The sequence below is a fragment of the Macaca nemestrina genome, chromosome 4 (assembly GCF_043159975.1).
Source record: "Macaca nemestrina isolate mMacNem1 chromosome 4, mMacNem.hap1, whole genome shotgun sequence".
Lineage (NCBI taxonomy): Eukaryota > Metazoa > Chordata > Mammalia > Primates > Cercopithecidae > Macaca > Macaca nemestrina.
In genome coordinates this window covers 80,171,224-80,190,666 of record NC_092128.1, presented here as the reverse complement: position 1 = coordinate 80,190,666, position 19,443 = coordinate 80,171,224, and the positions used below count along the sequence as shown (strand labels likewise).

Sequence of the window (19,443 nt, the reverse complement as noted above, 5' to 3'; positions counted from 1 at the left end):
TATAATCTGGTATCTATGCCTACCTGTTTTCAATTGAGTTTAATATCCTATATATATTAGAAATGGGGGTCTGAGTACAGGTATTTCTTCAGGAAAATATAAATTAGATGAGAAGCAGGAAGACAAATTTGTAAATTTCTATGTGGAAGTGTGGCACATACATTCTGGAACCAATAATCCAAACAGGGACTTCAATCTAGATATAAATCACTGAGTCAGAACATTTGGATACTAGGTACATTTGTGTCATTTATAAGGTATAAGGCGTAAGACCTTGGGAATATCACTTCATTCACTGAGTTTTAGCCTTAACATCTAATAAGATTATCAACTAAAAATGCATAATTGAACTTTCTATAATTTTAATTTATTACTTCTGAACAAAAATTATTTAATTTTTATAAACTAGGGAAGAAGAATAAAAATGTCATCAGATAACTCAAGCTTTCATATTCAGAAAAGTTTGGAGCAACTACTTACTTTAATAGTCTGCAGCCTACTTGACAGTGCAACTCATTCCCAGTCTCCACTTGATAAGCAAAATACATGTAAGCTCTTTCTGCTGTGTTAAGGTGTTTTTTTTTTTTAATCTGTCAAAGGACCACTTCATTACTAATGATTTGTGTCCCCACTAAAGTTCATTCATGCTTAGAATATTGCTATAATGTATTGACAAAGGATTTTATCGCTGCCAGTGTGCTAATTGAAACTCTTTATACCACAGTTAAGTAAAACAAAATTGAATAAATCCAGCATAGTAATCTGACCAATAAAATTTCCCTTATATTGCTGGCCTTCAAATTCAGACAATTAAAATGTAGCAGAAAGTTAGGAAATTATCTGTATAACACAGGAAATAAAGTTTTCAATGAATAATTTCATAATCGTCACTGCTATTTTGGGTGGAATGTATGGCTACTGTCTGGGACTCATATTCAAGTTAAAATATAAAAAGTAGACATTTTAAGATTGTTAAAATATTTCTAATATATTGGGTGAGAAGAAGCATACATACATTTATTCAAGAAATGTGAATTAAAAATTTATAGTCTGGAGGATGTACTGATAAGCAAAAGGTACAAATTGTTTGCTTTCATGGAGGTGATGATATAGTAAGTAGTAAATCATATAAACAAATAATTAAAATATAGCATCATAAGGGCTTGATAGGGCAGGAATTGCAGAAGCACAGCCAGCCCTCAGTCTGATCTGATACGAAAGTAAGAACACAGAGAAGTCAAGAGGTCAAGAAATAATTGACCTCTGAAGGGAAACTTTTGATAGTTAAATTCAAGAAGAAAGAGTGAAGAGAATGTTGAAAATAAAAGAGCATGTAGAGATGTCCAAGGAAGGCTCAATTCATTCAATGACCTAACAAAGAGGAAATGAGTTCTGATTTTAACAGGTGGGGCTCAACTTGGAAGAGTTGAATGTGGGGAGGTAAACCTGAGCCAGAGTTAGATAAGTAGATATTTCTGTAATTGACATTTTTCAAATAAGGCAAGAGAAGATGTAACGCTATTAAAGAACGGTGAGCTCTAAATAATGTGAGAGCTAAAATAAATGACTAACATTTTTTCTCTGCATCAAAAAGTAACAGAGGAAGCTTATAATAAATAGCAGCAGTGCAAGTGGTCTACCAGCATTTAAAACCGAAAGGGATATAAATATATCCCTTCAAGAGAAGTTGAACAACTACATTTCAAAATATTGCCCATCTCCCCTTAAGTGACCATTAGTACTTATCCTCATATAACTTGCAGGCTCATTTCCTCCATATTGTGCAGAATTCTAGGATTTACAAGTTCCCAGTCACCACTCATTTAGTCCCACATATCTCTGAACATCAAATCGTTATCACCCTACCACTTCTAATGTGCCCTCAAACTCCACACTCACTCTGTTCTCAAATGCTTCTCTGAATTATTTTCTTTCCTTTCCTCTATTTCAGTCACTCCATCAATATTTACGGAGTCCTCAGTATGGCCCAGAGGTAAATTTCTCTCCCTAATTCACTATCCCACTCTCTGAGATCATTATCTCAGTTCTTCTCTTTAAAACTTTCATCATCCCTTTCCTTTTCTACTTTCAGATGATAATCTTGTTTCTTGTATTATTCTGCTTGGCCAAAGGTAGCTTTCATTTGGAAGCCTATTCTCTTCTGTTGGAGGCAGCTGTCGTTTTGCTGGGCGCTCAGATAATTTGTGTGTGTGTGTGGGACCTGAGGGGTAGGGAGCTTTCTGATGTCTCTTCTTTTAATGATAGAAATTCTATTAGATCAGGGTCCCACTCTTATAATTTCATTTAACCTTGATTACATCCTTATATACTCTGTCTCCAAATGTAGTCACATTGGAGGTTAGGGCTTCAACATATGAGTTTTGGGTGGGGTACACAATTTTGTACATAACACTTCTTATTTCACCAAGAAAATAGAGGAAATCAGATGAGAACTGAATCATCTTTCCACTTGCACATCTAACAACTGTCTGCAAGTGTACCAAACGGTTTTCCTTCCTTTCTGTTGCAGTGCATGGCTATGCCAAGGACAACTACTGCACTGTGCACTTGATTCACTCATGCCCCCTACATACACGCCTTTTGCTCAAGATTATGTCCCTTTCCCATTCTCCATCACCAATATATTCTTATTGGGTAATTCCCATTAGAATATACAGCAACTATTACAGTCCCAAACTTAAACAGAATTCTCATCCATCTTACTTAATTCTTTAATTCAATCTACAGCTCGCACTTTAAACAGTTATCTTTAGCATTTACATTGTTTGTCTGTTTATGACAGCCTTTTTAAATATTTGAATCTCACACTTTCCGAGGTGTTTTTTGTTTGTTTGTTTGTTTTTTGTTTTTGTTTTTGTTTTTGTTTGAGAAAGAGTCTCACTGTGTTGCCCAGGCTGGAGTGCAGTGGTGCCGTTTCAACTCACTGCAACCTCGCGGGTTCAAGCCATCCTCCTGTCTCAGCCTCCTGAGTAGCTGGGACTACAGGTGTGTGTCACCAGGTCCAGCTAATTTTTGTATTTTTAGTAGAGATGGGGTTTCACCATGTTTGCCAAGCTGTTCTGTATCTCCTGACCTCAAGTGATCTGCACACCTTGGCCTCCCAAAGTTCTGGGATTACAGGTGTGAGCCACCAAGCCCAGCCCTGAGCGTGTTTCTTGATGCAGTGGTTATTCTTTCTTACATACTTAGTTGCCCTCTCTTTATTTTTAGACCTTTTTTTAGGCACTATTAATTATGTAGGGTTCCAAGAAACAGTCTTTAACACTCCCCTCTTTTCTCCATCTTCACTCTGTCCATAAGTAATATCATTGCTTTAAGTATCTTTTTTTTCTTTCTTTCTTGAGACGGAGTCTGGCTCTGTGGCCCAGGCTAGAGTGCAGTGTCACAATCTCAGCTCACTGCAACCTCTGCCTCCCGGGTTCAAGCAATTCTCTGCCTCAGCCTCCTGAGTAGCGGGGATTACAGGCTTCTGTCACCACGTCCGGCTAATTTTTGTATTTTTAGTAGAGACGGGGTTTCACCATCTTGGCCAGGCTGGTCCTCAATTCTTGACCTCGTGATCCACCCGCCTTGGCCTCTCAAAGTGCTGGGATTATAGGCGTGAGCCACTGCGCCTGGCCTTAAGTACCATTTTCGTGCTAACTCCCCAATTTATATTCCCGGACCTGACCTCACTCTTGACTCTAGCTTATACATTCAGTTGCCTACTTGATATATTGTTGAACACCTGATAGATGCCATAGCTTTGAATATTAAAGACATAGCTCCTTTTAAACTCCCAGTTTAATTCCTTCTCAAATTGATTTCTTGTTCAACATTACTCCATTAAATATATTGCTGAAGCCAAAAACATATGAGTTGTTTATGATTCTCAGTTCTTATCCTTGGAAAATTTGTTAGCCATAATTTAAAACAACTATCCTTAATCCAACCACTTGTCACTTGGTGACTACTGTCCAAGCCATATGGTTAAGTTCAAGCCATAACCATCTTGTACCTGGACCATTATCTTATCCTCTAGCTTTCTGCTTTCAGGTTCTATTCATATCATAACAGACTTTTTAAAAAAGCATTTTATTATAAAATTACTACAAAAATATAAGAAACAAGAATACAAAATAAAAGAATGCCTCCTATACTCATCAGTTGCTTTACATTTCAGGAAAATTATATTTCCTTAATATTTTTTATTTTAAGACATAGAACATTATAATTACAGCTAAGTTCCTGAAGGTATATTTTTATCTTATTGCAATTTCCTCTGTTCCCTCTAGAATTAAAACTGGTCTGACACACTCTTAAATCCTTACATATATATTTATGTATTTATAATATATGAGTATTGTGTATGTCTTCAATTTTTATGTAAATTATGTTATGCTCGAAATACCCTCTGGCAACAATTTTTGGGCTAAAAATATATTTTAAAGATGTATCCATTGTTTTACTTATAGTTCTCTCTCATTTTATCTGCTTTACAATATTTCATTATATAAATATACCATATTTTATTTGTCCATTCTCATGCAGAGAGACATTGTTTTGTATATGTATTTTTGATATTTCAAAGTGTTGCAGCATACATTATAGTATATGTTTTCTTTTCTCATATGTAAACATTTAAAAAACTACCAAATCGTTATTTAAAAATTGTAGTTTCCATTTCCACTCCCACCATCAGAGCATGAAACTTTGCTTTACTTCAAGTTCTTATTTATATATTTTATGACAACATGACATATGTATGACAGCATCCTATGGCTATCATATACATGTCATATTGTCATAAAATATATAGATGTGTTTTCTTTTTTTATGTTTTTTTAATGAATTACCATTTTGTAATCTTTGGTATTTATATTTACATTTTTTGTTTGTTTTTTTGTTTTGTTTTTTTTTGAGACGGAGTCTCGCTCTGTCGCCCAGGCTGGCGTGCAGTGGCCGGATCTCAGCTCACTGCAAGCTCCGCCTCCCGGGTTTACGCCATTCTCCTGCCTCAGCCTCCCGAGTAGCTGGGACTACAGGCGCTCGCCACCTCGCCCGCTAGATTTTGTATTTTTTTTAGTAGAGACGAGGTTTCACCGTGTTAGCCAGGATGGTCTCGATCTCCTGACCTCGTGATCCGCCCGTCTCGGCCTCCCAAAGTGCTGGGATTACAGGCTTGAGCCACCGCGCCCGGCCTATATTTACATTTAAAAGAATTGTTATACATTCTTGATATAAGTCTTTGTCAGTTATTGTGAAATCCAGGATTTCTTTCTACGGATATCTACAATGAAATCTGCATGCATTTTAAATACACACAACCTTCCTTTTACTAATGCCATTTCTATTTGAATGATGATATGTTTCTCATTTCCATCGTTCTTCAATCCTTGAAACTTCCCATTCTTGTATATAAGATCAAATTTCTTCTTCCCATAGAACCTTTTTTAGTATTTTTTATACAGTTTATTTTTTAGAGATGAGTTTTCTCATTTATTGTTTTGGTCAGGGGACTTTTTTGTTATTTCCATATTAGTTGGTTGTAGAACTTTACACATTCTGTTTCATTAACCTCTGGTTTCTTATATTTCTGTTGAAGAAAACATTGTAAATGTTTTAGTGGATTCTTTGGAGAATATATGCCTTTTTTCTTCTGGCTGTTTATGATTTTTCTCTTTATTTTTGACTGTTAGTAATTTTATTATGATATGCTCAGGTTTGATAATCTTTGCATTTAGTGTTCTTGAGCTTTACTGCTTTGAAATCTGTAGTTTGATGTCTTTCATTCATTATGGAAAATTCTTTATTATATGTCTTCAAAAATTGCCTGTATTCTGTTCTTTCAATCATCCCTCTCTGTGTCTATTTGTATAATTTTAATTCATTCTGTATTTCTCATGTTGATTATTTCTCTGTGATTTATCCCGAATATATTCTGCTAATCTATTTTTCAGATAATGCATCATATTTTTAGGTGTATCTAGTCTATTCTTGAACCCATTTATTGCATGCTTTAAATCAGTTATTTTTCTCTTTTCTAGAATTTGTAATTAATTATATTAATTAATTATATACTTTTATAGATTCCAAATCTATAGTAAAATATTTTATATTGATATATTTTCCTAATATATAAATCATATTTATTTTAAAGTTGGTGAATGATAATCTTTATATAGCAATCACCTGTGAGTTTGTTTCTACTGTCATTTAAACGTTTTTTATTCCAATTTTTTTCTCTTATTCATATTCCAATTTTTTATTTAATTCCATACATTGTGTATGAAAAATTTTAGAGGTTTTAGAGTACGTTTCTTCCTTTAGAGAGTATTTTCACTTGCTTCTGACTGACAGTATTGTAATCAATCACCATGGATTAAGTTTCTTCAAGGCTAAGTGTCAGTTTTTATTAGTCCTTATGTATTTTCAGTTCATTCTTATTCCTGGATATAGTCTTTCAGGTATCCCAACTAAAAACCTGCAATGTCTACTGGGGCAGTTCCAACTGAGTGTGCCTGCACTCCATTTGTGTGTGTGTGTGTGTGTGTGTGTGTGTGTGTGTGTGTGTGTGTGTTATTTTTGTGGTCCTAGAAGACTGCTTAAAGCTCTGCTCAAGTTCTCCCTGCCAACAACTTCCTATCACATATTGCTAGAAAATGCTTTTAGGAGAAAGAGGGGCAGATATAAGACTTACCTTAGTGTGTTGCTATTATCTGTGGGCTCTGACCTCCTCAAATCCCAGTTCTCTTGGTAGCTCTCCAAAGCAATGTCTTTTTCTAATTTATCCAGTGTCCTTTGTTTCTCAGGAAGACTGGTAGTCTGTCACAGTCATCCTGCATTGTGTCTTTTGACTTTATTTTTATGATGTTTATTCTTTTGGCAGATTTCCTCATAAAGATATTTTGATTTATCAGCCTTCATTATTTGTTCTTCTGGTGTCCTTTGAGATACAAAACGTATTTTGTATCTCAAGATAGTCTCATTTATTTTCTTTTAAAACTTTTAAATTTTTGACTAAAATTATCTTTTTAATGGTGAGAAATATTAGCAGTGATTTTTAAAAGAAGCTCTTTACCATGAAAGGAGGGGTCTTGAACTTCATATGCATTGCATTTTTAATCATATGCATTATGCATTTATTATTGTGTATTTCATGTTTATATCTAAATATGTACATGTGTTTATTTTTCTCCATTTTGAACAACTCTTGGAGGAGGAGGGAAATGTGATTGTGAATGATGCAAAGCACAAAATCGCGAGAGTTCAAAAGCTTGCCATAAAGGTCAAGGATTTTTTCGACTCTTTTTTATGTTTTTTGCTCACAGTTGAGAGACTGAGGATATTTGAGAAAGTTATAATCCCAAAGAATGATGCATATTTGCTTATATAACATACACAAAAAATTAATAAAAATAAAGAGATCAATATTTATCTCTGTAATATGAGATATGTACTTCTTTGGGGACTGATTTGGGGAGAAAATAAATAAAAAATAAAACCAAGAGGAGGCTTTAAGGATCAAAAAGTAGAAAGGATTGAACAACAGTGGAAATGAGAAACAAATCACTTTAATAGAGATGATATTAGTAAGAAAAATGTGCAGATTTAAAATGGAAGCAGATTTCATTATAGAAAAAAAAATTCTTAGTTCACAGAAGCTGTTGACAGCCAGGTTATTCTGTCAAAGACAAACACAATCAGAAATTGAGAAAACATAAGAAATTGGTATTTGAAAAGAGAACTATTATTTAAACTTCAAAAGAACAAATTAAAAGATAACCTTTCGATTGTATAGTTAAAATAGAAACTATGGACAAGAAAAGAGGTACATATTGTAAGTAAATATACGAAGGCAAGTCTGTGGACCCACCGTACAATCAAAATAAAGAAGACAAAATTGAAAGTTCCCATAACCCTGCTGAAACTGTACGTGTATGGGGAGAAATTTTAATGCCAAAGCAAACAGAGAACAAGTCTTTCAGCAATGAGAAAAGTGATAGGTTGTTTTTCTGTTGTCTCTGTAGATTTTTTTTTTTTTTTTAATGTGTGGCTTGTTAATGACTAGTAAGGGTGAAACCTTATTTTGATTTTTTTCTTAACTTTTAAACTGACTTTTTATTCCTTTTTCCCGTTTTTAAATTGTGATGTTTAATTATTTCTTATTAATTGAAAAAGCTCTTAATAAAGGTAACAAAAGTAATGGCAAAAGCCACAATTCCTTTTGCACCAACCTATTAAGAATATTAAACATCTTCCTTTTGTATTTACCATAAGCCATTTCCCAAATGGTTGTCATATATTTGTATGTTTTTACAACCTGTATATTGGATATGTTTATGCTGTAAAATCTTCAGTCTTTGTATTGTCTTTAGTTATCATTATGTGTGGAAGTCCTTCCATTGGGAAAGGTAAGACAAATGTTCTCATATATTTTCTTCAACTTGTTTTAATTCTTGCATCTTTCCATGAGTATTATTTATCTATTTATGTATAAAAAACACAGCAAAACATAGGAACAGAAAGCCACCAACATTGTCTCACAGTTTCTGTGGGCAAGGAATTCAGGCATAGGTTAGGTAGGTCCTCAAGCTGTGAGCGTCTCCCAGGCTGCAGTCAAGTAGCCAGGGCTACTGTTATCTCAAAACCTGACTTCGTTCATTCATTCATTCAGCAAATTTTTATTTAGTACCTACACTCTTAAATAAATAAGAAAAATGAATGAAAAAGATGGATGTAGGCTTTCCCCCATAAAATTCACCAAATTTTTCTGATTATAGATCTACTAATCTGACAGTTCTTTCGACTTTACTTATTAAGTATTTATAGCCAGTGCCACCCTTTTTTTCTTTTTAAAATATTGATGGTTATTTTAGAACATTTACTTTCCCATGGGAAATTTAAATATTAATGCATGCGTCTTAAAGTCACCAAAATTGAATTTTAATTAACATTGATATCCATTTATAGCTTAATAGAGGGACAATATACATAGTTCACACTATCAAGTAACAGAGTAGATCTTTTCAATGAGCCTAGTGTCCTTTATGTGTTTCAGTCAGATTTTTAGAGATCTCTAAAAATTATCTGGCAAATTTTATTTCTAATTATTTTAATGTCTTTTAATACAGGGTTGAGGATGTACACGGCAGTTTATATTACAAACTAAAGTATTCTAAGTATTCCAATAAGGATTCTTATATTCTTATGTTATTTTAATCAGCCTTCTTAGTAAATGTTAATATTTATACATTCTAAGAGTTATTACAATGTTTATGTAGTCTTCAATCATATCAAATGCAAGAAACAATGATCTTGACACTAGTTTTTCAATTATTACACATTGCAATTTGTATTATCTTCTGAATTATTGCCCTTTCCAGAACACACAGTATATTAAATGACACCACATTTAGTATGCGGTCACACGCTGTATAACATTTTGGTAAGTTTATAACAGAGCTGAAAAATTTCTATGACTTAGTGACATCGTGGCATTATAGCCATCGTAACATCGTGGTGCAACATGTTACTCACATATTTGTGGTGATACTGGTGTAAACAAACCCACTGCATTGCCAGTGGTATAACAGTACAACACATACAATTTATGTGCAGCACATAGTACTTGATAATGATAATAAAAGACTGTAAATGGCTTATGTATTTAGTACACTATACTTTTAATCACGATTTTAGAGCATACTTTTAAAATTTATCTTAAAAGAAAATTAGTGGTAGAATAGGCTCAGGCAGATTCTTCAGGAGGTGTTCCAGAAGAAGGAACTGTTATCATAGATGACAGTTATCATAGATAACAGCTCCATGTGTGTTATTGTCTGTGATGACCTTGTAGTGGGACAAGATGCGGAAGTGGATAACAGTGATACTGATGATCCTGACCCTGTGCGGACCTAGGCTAATGTGTGTATTTGTGTCCTAGTTTTTAATTAAAAAGTTTAGAGTAAAAAAAGAAGAAGAAAGCTTATAGAATAAGCATATTAAGATGGAAAATATTTTTGTACATCTGTGTAATGAGTTTGTGTTTTAAACTAAGTGTTGTTACAGTAGAGTCAAAAAGTTAAAAAAAAAGCTTATAAAGAAGTTATAGTAAACTAAGATTAATTTATTATTGAAAAAAAGAAAAATATTTTTATATATTTGGTGTATCCTAATTGTACAGTGATAAATTCTATAGTAGTGTACAGGCCTTCATGTTCACTTACCATTCACTGACTCACCCTGAGCAACTCCAGTCCTTCTAACTCTATTCATGGTAAATGCCCTGTACAGGTGTACCATTTTTATCTTTTATACTATATTTTGAGTGTGTCTTTTCCATGTTTAGACACACAAATACTGACCATTGTGTTATAATTGCCTGCATAATTGAGCACAGTGACATGCTGCACAGGTTTTTACCCTAGAAGCTATGGGCTGTACCATCTAGCCTAGGCTATGTCATCTAGGTTTGTGTAAGTACACTCTGTTACTTTCTCAGAATGACAAAATTGCCTAATGATGCATTTCTCAGAATGTATTCTCATTGTTAGCAATTTGTGTTTCTAAAATTAACGTGAGTCCTTCTAGGTTATTATTATGACAAATGTTGTCCATTGAATTCTAATAGATAATTTAAAACAGCATTTTAAGAAACTATCCATTATTTCTAGTCTTCTAAAAAATTATTCTTAGAAATTGATGAAAATTTTAGAAGTATCTTTTATATTTTTAGGTAACATCCTTATTGTTATCAATAAAAATATTTTCACATAATAAACTAATTTAAGATATTTAATCATTAAACAAGCTTCACACTTTAAAAATAACCCCAATGTATAATGAAATGTGATTTTAGTATAGTCTTACATTAATTTTTGGCAGTGTGTTATTTTTAATTTTTGTTTCTTTATTTTAAGTGAAATTGGCTATACTTTTCTTTTTTTGTTGTTTTTTTGTTTTTTTGTTTTTTTTTTTTTACGTGAGCACAGGGGACTTTATTGATGGTAACCGACAAGGTGGGGCTCCCTAGGCCCCTCCCTCTTCAGGGGGTCTGCATGGAAATTGTGAGGAAGGGAGATTCTCAGTGTGGTGGGGGCTGAGAACAGCAGGGAACTCCCCAGCAGCTGAAGGCCTCTCTCTTCTTCTTGCACTCTCATTGGGGCTGGTGGTCTGGGGGGTCTTACTTCTTGGAGGCCATGTGGGTTATGAGGTTCACCACCCTGTTGCTGTAGCCAAATTTATTGTCATATCAGGAAATGAGCTTGACAAAGTGGTCGTTGGGGGCAATGCCAGCCCCAGAATCAAAGGTGGAAGAGTGATTGTCGCTATTAAAATCAGGGGAGATGACTTGGTGCTCAGTGTAGCCCAGGATGCCCTTGAGGGAGCCTTCTGATGCCTGCTTCATCACCTACTTGGTGTCACCATATTTGGCAGGTTTTTCCAGATGGCAGGTCAGGTCCATGACTGACACGTTGGCAGTGGGGATGTGGAAGGCCATGCCATGAAGCTTCCCATTCAGGTCAGGGATGACCTTGCCTACACCTTTGGTAGAGCCAGTAGATGCAGGGATGATGTTCTGGAGAGTCCACAACCGTCATGCCACAGTTTCCCAGAGGGGCCATCTACAGTCTTCTGGATGGCAGTGATGGCAAGGACTGCAGACATGAGTCCTTCCATGATACCAAAGTTATTATGGATGACCTTGGCCAGAGGCACTAAGCAGTTGGTGGTACAGGATGCATTGCTGACAACCTTGAGGCTGTTATCCTACTTCTCATGGTTCATGACCACAATGAACATAGGGGCATCAGCAGAGGGGGCAGAGATGATGACCCTTTTGGCTCTCCCCTTCAAGTGAGCCCCAGCCTTCTCCATGGTGGTGAAGAAACTAGTGGACTCCACTATGTACTCAGTACAGCATCACCCCATTTGATTTTGGTGGGATCTTGATCCTGGAGGATGACGATGGCATTTCCATTGATGACAAGCTTCCCATTCTTGATGCTGCCATGGAATTTGCCATGGGGAGAATCATACTGGAACATGTAGACCATGTGGTAGAAGTCAATGAGGGAGTCATGATGGCGACAATATTCACTTTCCCAGAGTTAAAAGCAGTTCTGGTGACCAGGTGCCCCATACGGCCAAATCCATTGACTCAGGCCTTTACTTCCACCGTGGGGTCTCAGGGATGCCGATGGCGCTGCACAAGAAGATGCAGCTGTCTGTTGAACTGGAGGAGCAGAGAGCCTGTTATTTTCATGTTGAGCTATTTTATGTTAATTTTATTAAGTTATATTAGTATAAAATGTTAATTTTAAAAAATACATATTTTTCTAGGCTTTAGAATGCTTAAGTATAATAAAAGTTATTTGGTTCTTTGACTTTTGAAAGAAAACACACTGTTTTTGGAGGCAGTACTCTGATGCAATTTTCAAGGTCCTCTGCATTTATGAGGGTGTTCGGGTATTTTAATTTATAGGCCAGTTTTGTTCCTTTATATTTAACATAAAATCATCTATTTTTTCTAGGTTTTTAAATATTTTTCTAGGCTTGAAGTTGATTACCTCACATTTTAAATATCTTGTAAAAATTATTGTTTATCTCCTCTTTTTCAATAGTTTTTCAGTTAAAAACACTTTTCTTATTTCCAATATTATCTCTTTGCAGTTTTCTTTTTGACTTGACTACACTTACTAGGTATATGTGGATAATATTAGTATCTTCTAAGTAAATCTTAAATTTCTTTATAAAAAATAGTGAAGCTTCCATTTTTCTTATTTGATTACTTTCAAATAGCTAGAGTTTTAATTCCTACTTTTTGCTTTTTTGTTTTCTTTGGCACTATTTCTCTGATATCTTTAGTCACTCACTCCAGTAATTATTTTTTTTTTTGCATGCATAACTGTGAATATCAAGGTACACCACATTTTGTACTAAGTACAATATTGGCTGAACACCATAAAATAGAGTATAGTGTTTTTGTTGTAATTGTTTTCTAAATGGACTATAATTGCAATTTAATTTCCTTTTAAACCTAATATTTAAGGAAATGTTCTGTATTACCCATTTTTAAAAATTTTAAGATGTTAATTTTTAGTGTTATAGACCGGTGGTTGTAGAGTGTGACCTCTTTTAAATTTCTACTTTTAAAATTTGTTTAGAATTTCTTTGTGCTCTGCAAAGTAATACAGTTTTGTAAATGTTCTGCAGACACTGGAGATTAAAGAATATCCTCAGCTTATAGATTACAAATTTGAGTATATGGCTATAAAATCAAGAATATAAATTATGTTATTCTGATTGTATAAGTTAGTAGGCTTAAATATGTTTGCATTCATGGCATAGCTTTACATGACAGAAAATTTGGCAGTACACTTAAATAAATAAGAGATTAGAATCACTATGTAACAAATCAGCCTTAATAACTACAACTTCACCATTTATTTGACAATATATACCATATTTATACAAAAATTTATTTTAATTGATAAGATTTATTGAATGTATATTGTATGTTGGCACAAATTGATGCTCTTTACCTGCATATAATATGTATAACACGCTTATTAGCTCTGTCTTAAATATGAAAAAAATGAGGCATAAAGCTTAAACATGGTGTTCTGTTAGTCTTAAAATAGTATAATGGTAATATTATTTGTAGTTTTCTGCTAAAATGGAGAGTTACTTATATAAGAGATAACTGGGGAAAAATAAGTGATGTTACAAATTTTGCAGAGCTAAAAAGTGTGATTTCATTCATTTACTTTTGATACAACATTTATTGAGTGTTTATTATGAACCAGGCGTTGTATTAGGTCTTATAGAAATAAAATTAATTTAAAAGCATTCCCACTATCACTGACAATACAGAACATATAATAAAAGAGAAATTTTTGCTCTTATTTACTAAGTTTGTTGAAAAAGAAAATTGCAATTGAGAAGGTAGAAGTACAACAACATAATCAATTCCCTCCCTCTGCTCCACTCCTTTGTAAAAAGTTAAATAAACTAAGTTCAGCTCTCTATCTTTCTGTCTTTCTCTCTCTCACACATACACATTCACCTTCTTGACTGCTTTTCAAGTAACTGTGTAATGGGTTATGTGAAAATTGAAACACATTTAATAAAAAATAGCACATGTCAGTAGCTTCACACAGCTAAAGGTCAATTAATGATATGCATCTCCTGGCTTGCCCTCTCATAACACTTTGCTATCAGGTGGTACAAAGTAACAGTGTTCTATAAAATGTTTATTAGTGGTTGGCACTCATTCATAAACCACTTTTTGTAACTTTGGTGAATTATCCGGTCTCTATTCAGAGACCTCAGAGAGCTGCACCCCAATGTTGATGCTATGATTTTCTGAGGGCAGAATCAGCCAAAATGGACCAGGTAAGTCTTTCACAAAATGAGATGCATTGGACCAGGTAGCAATGTAGAGGACAAGATAATTTTATTAGATAATGTAAGTACTTCTCTGATGCTCCTGGTCTTGTTGAAATTTTATACCTCGACATAAAGGTGGTGGTACCTGTACAGTCTCTATGGGTAATCAAAGCTTTTGAACACCTCTCACTTTGCTAAAGAAATTATTTTTATCATTTGTGTAAGGATAACAAAACAAAGAACAGGCAAATGTTGTCCTCTGGTATAGACGACAACAATGTTTGAAATGTTCAGGATAACAATGCTTGGGCTGTGGATTTCAAAGGGTCTTCAAATAATGAGTACCCCTAGGGTATGGATTAAAGTTGCCTTCTATACAAAATACCATGCATGTGTTAAAGAAAATTATTCTATAAATGGGCTAACTGGAAGGAAAACAGGTTAATTAATTTCAAGACACTCTCTGCTTTTAGTTGGCTTCAATAGTTGTCCAGATAGTGTGATAGAAAAATGGGAAAAAATTGTCATTGGTTCAAGTGATTATATCATCTATTTCAGTAAGAGAAACAGAGGAAATAACAAGCTTCTCTTCCTTCTTGATTAACAACGATTTGTCAGATAGACTGATATTTTTAGTAAGCCAATTAGAAAAAAATGTTGAAACTCTAAGCTGTTCATGTTGAAATTTATACAATAGAAATACAAAATTAGAGATGAAAGTGAATGGCAGAAAAACAGCAACAACTCATCTGTACGGTCAAGTAAATCCAACAGAAACATGTATCAACTCAACTTTCCTTTGGCTTTCGTCTTCCAAAATGTCCATGAACACTCCACAGCCATTCTTCAAGCAGGGAAAGATGGTAGCAAGACATTCAAAGTGCAAAGGGAGAATGGTTTTATATTATCATGGCTAAATATTTTGTTATTGTTGTTCATTTTTTAGTTTTGAAATCTTATAAATGCATGTAATCATGTAATCACATTGACATGGGCCTTCCCGGGACCTTGGGAGGGGATGATGTAACTGACGGGTCCAAAAACTAAGGTTTATACTTTCATGGTAAATCTTTCTGGGTCTGAATTTGAAAAGTGTTCATAATGGTCTCTAGCTATTAGTTTTACTGTTTGTAGTCTGTGATAAAAAACATTACTGCTGGTTGTTTAAATATTTTTATTGTACATAGAAAAATATCTTTACAATAAAGAATTATTGCTTATAGGTATCCTTTTTACACACACACACATACACACACATATGCATATATTCAAGAGTGAAATTTCTTAAATGCATAGAGTATAGAGTATGAAGTAAGCATTTTTTTCTTCCTAGTATCCACATTAGGCATTATGCAGTTTATTTCCAAAGAGGATGAAATAGATATTGATGGAATAGCTTAATAGACAAAGTAGCTAGAAAGAAATTTTCTAAAGAAATTTCTGTAACATCCATAACAAGTTGCAATTTATAGCTAGTTTTTAATATATATTCTACTTTTATTGAAGTCATTGGTTAATTTTGCCCAATGTACATACTGTTCACTCAGAGAAGTATTTTCAGAATTGTTTTTGTAATTTTCTGAATAATGCTAGCTCCCTTTTTAAAATGACTTGAAAATGCTCTTATTTGAGTTATTCCTCTTTTCCCCCTTGTATATGCTAAGTATAGTTAAAAGCAATGGTTTCTATACTTTAAATAAATGTTTTACAATATTTTAAACATTTTCACTTATGAAGTTGAATTAAACATATAAAAAAATTTCTTACAGCTTAGGCTGGGATGCTGATGCTTCTCAGGAGTGAAGAATTTTAGTTTGGGTTTCTCATTCCCTATTTTGTTTGGACTCAGCAGTGTAGTGGGTGAGATCTATTTAAAACAATTTTGGGAGTGTAATAGATTCGATGATTGGTGCCAATACCTTACCCTTTCATGCTTCCATACTTTTCCCTACAGTTCATCATAGCTTGCCTCTTGACTTTTTGTCTGAGCATGTGTATTAGTTTTCTGGGGCTGCAGTAACAAAATGCCATAAGCTGGGTGACTTAAATGATGGATATTTATGTTCTTACAATTCTGGTGTCTGGAATTCTGAAATTAAAGTGATGGCAAGATTGGTTCCTTCTGAGGGCTGTGAAGGAGAAACAGTTCCATCCTTCTCTCCTACCTTAACCAATTGAACCACAGCTATCTTGGAGATATGTGAGCAGAAACAAATGTTGCTTTCAGGTACTTAGTTTGAACATGGTTTGTGATTTGGCAATTTTTAGCAATACTTAACTGATACAGTTAGTATCTAAATTGTTTTCTTACTAAGTTTATTAGCTGTCGTGATATAAAAAAATATGTATTTTATTTTAGTATGATGAATGCTACTTTTTTATTGCACTATATATTTAAAGACATTTTATCTCTCCTTTTTTTAATTTATTTATTTATTTATTTTTATTATTATTATACTTTAAGTTATAGGGTACGTGTGCATAACGTGCAGGTTTGTTACATATGTATACTTGTGCCATGTTGCTGTGCTGCACCCATCAACTCGTCAGCACCCATCAACTCGTCATTTACATCAGGTATAACTCCCAATGCAATCCCTCCCCCCTCCCCCCTCCCCCCTCCCCATGATAGGCCCCGGTGTGTGATGTTCCCCTTCCCAAGTCCAAGTGATCTCATTGTTCAGTTCCCACCTATGAGTGAGAACATGCGGTGTTTGGTTTTCTGTTCTTGTGATAGTTTGCTAAGAATGATGGTTTCCAGCTGCATCCATGTCCCTACAAAGGACACAAACTCATCCTTTTTTATGGCTGCATAGTATTCCATGGTGTATATGTGCCACATTTTCTTAATCCAGTCTGTCACTGATGGACATTTGGGTTGATTCCAAGTCTTTGCTATTGTGAATAGTGCCGCAATAAACATACATATGCATGTGTAAAGACATTTTAATAAATAAAATTTGTAAAAATTAAAAGCAATAACAAAAAATATGGAGGACTACCTTTTTCAGCTTTACTTATCTAAAACCTTTTTAAAGAGAAAGGAGATATGGTTATGATTTACAGAGTTCACAAATATTTTTATTTTGTTATAATCCTCTCACTTGTACTATAAATCTGTTCATCCTAAACAAAAGAGTAAATACCTAGATAGTAGATATTTTGTTAGCTAATCTACCCAACTCATTTCTACTTGGCAGAATCTAGAATTCTGAAAAGTAGAGGAATGTAGAATATTTAAGAAGTTAAAACAGGCTGTGGTAGGCTAGCTTGTCTTTCAGGGATACAGATCTTTGAAGAGATATGTGTAAAGCTAGCATTCAGATGGAATGGTTTTTCATCCGTAGACCAACCTTGTCCTCTTGAGTCATCCTAGCTAGAATATTTGTGGATGTTTTTTACATGAATCTGTGGAAGAGAAAACATGAGTATTAACTATAAGTTAGGATAAGGTATTAAACACAACTGCAATGGGTACTCACTCTGCTGAAAGGAAACAACCATAAAGTGATACATTTTTATCCAAGAATTTGCTCCTCTCCATAGAGATGGCTAGAGATATCAGTTCCAAATTCATGAAATCACAGATTAATTTAAGTTCAACATGCAAATGAGTATAAATGCAAATTATATTTATATTATTACTTATGAAAATTTTTATCTATTTATTATTATCAGTTTCTGGTTTGAATACTAGAAACACAGATAAACCAAAACCCATATTGTTTTTCGTGTGTGTGTTTCAGTAGGGCTTCACATGAGCAAGTTCAACTAGCCCTTATAAATCTTCTTTATGAATCTTGCTTTATGAATCTGGCTGCTCAAATTTGGGTGCATATGTATTTAGCATCCTAAGATGATAAGTCTTCTTGTTGAATTGAACCCTTTACCATTATGTTATACCCATCTTTGTTCTTTTTCATTGTTGTTGGTTTAATGTCTGTTTTATCTGAAATAAGATTAGAACCCCCTGCTCATTTTTCTTTTTTGTTTGCTTGACAGATATTTCTTCCTCCCTTTACTTTGAGCCTAAGGATGTCATTGTATGTGAGATAGGTCTCTTGAAGATAGCATACAATTGAGTGTTGCTTCTTCATCAAACTTGGTACTCTGTGTCTTTTAAGTAGGGCCTTCAGCCCATTTACAGTCAAGGTAAGTATTGATAAGTGAGAATTTCTTCCTATCGTCATGTTGTTAGCTGATTGTATTGTAGACTTGATTGTATATAGTTGCTTTATAGTGTCAGTGTGCTATGTATTTAGGTGTGTTTTTGTGTTGACAGGTAATGGTCTTTTGTTTCCATGTTTACTACTCCCTTAAGGACTTCTTTTAAGGTAAGTCTGGTGTTAATGAATTCCCTTAGCCTTTGCTTCTTTGGAAATAATTTTATTTCTCCATTGCTAATAAGCTTAGTTTGGCTGGATGTGAAATTCTTGGTTGAAATTTCTCTTTTATGAGGATGGTGAATATCGGCCCCCAATCTCTTCCGACTTGCAAGGTTTCTGCTGAGAAGTCTGCTGTTAGTCTGATAGTCTTCCCTGTGTACATGACCTCCCCCTTCTCTCTAGCTGCCTTTAAGACTTTTTCTTTTGTGTTGACTTTGAAGAACCCGTTGAATATGTGTCTTGAGGATGGTCAATCTCATGACTATGTGTCTTGAGGTATAGTATCTTGCAGGGGTTCTCTGAATTTCCTGAATTGGTATGTTGACTTCTCTAGCAAGGTCAACCTCTAAGAGGTTGGGGAAATCTTCATGGACAATATCTTTAAATATGTTTTCCACATTGTTTGCTGTCTCTCCATCTCATTCAGGAATGCCATTTAGTTTTATGTTTAGTCTGTTTATATAATTTCATATTTCTTGCAGGTTTTGTTCATTTCTTAAAAGTCTTTTTTTCTGCCTGTGTTGATTTGAAGGAGCAGTCTTCAAGCTCTGAGTTTTATTCTTCAACTTGATTGATTCTATTATTAATATTTCCAAATGCATTCTGAAATACGTGTAGTGAATTTTTCATTTTCAGAAGTTCAGTTTTGTTCTTTCTTAAAATG

General features: G+C 34.2%; 1 pseudogene; it reads right to left on the bottom strand.

Moving 5' to 3' along the window:
• Positions 1–11,185: 11,185 nt before the first annotated feature.
• LOC105475912 (glyceraldehyde-3-phosphate dehydrogenase pseudogene) lies at positions 11,186–12,172 on the bottom strand (annotated as a pseudogene).
• Between the last annotated feature and the right edge of the window lie 7,271 nt (positions 12,173–19,443).